This window comes from Podarcis muralis, chromosome 2 (genome assembly GCF_964188315.1).
Source record: "Podarcis muralis chromosome 2, rPodMur119.hap1.1, whole genome shotgun sequence".
In the NCBI taxonomy this organism is placed as follows: Eukaryota; Metazoa; Chordata; class Lepidosauria; order Squamata; family Lacertidae; genus Podarcis; species Podarcis muralis.
In genome coordinates, this window is record NC_135656.1 from 5,063,000 (window position 1) to 5,063,239 (window position 240).

A 240-nucleotide genomic window follows, 5' to 3' on the forward strand; every position below is an offset into this window, starting at 1 on the left:
AGGACAGTTTACTATATTGTTCCAACTAGGGAAGCGTCTGGTAATCAGGGATGTCTAAGGGGGTGGGAAAGCCGTCCTCATGCATGACTCAGAGGGCACCTAGAGCCTCGGTGCCCTGCACCTGACCCTTAGCACCCTGAGCTTCCGCCCCCTTCCTGCCCCGACCCACATTCTGCTTCCCAGAGGGAGGAGAATCCCAGCTCCCCAAGCCTTGCGATTGGCCAGAGAAGTCAAGCCCAG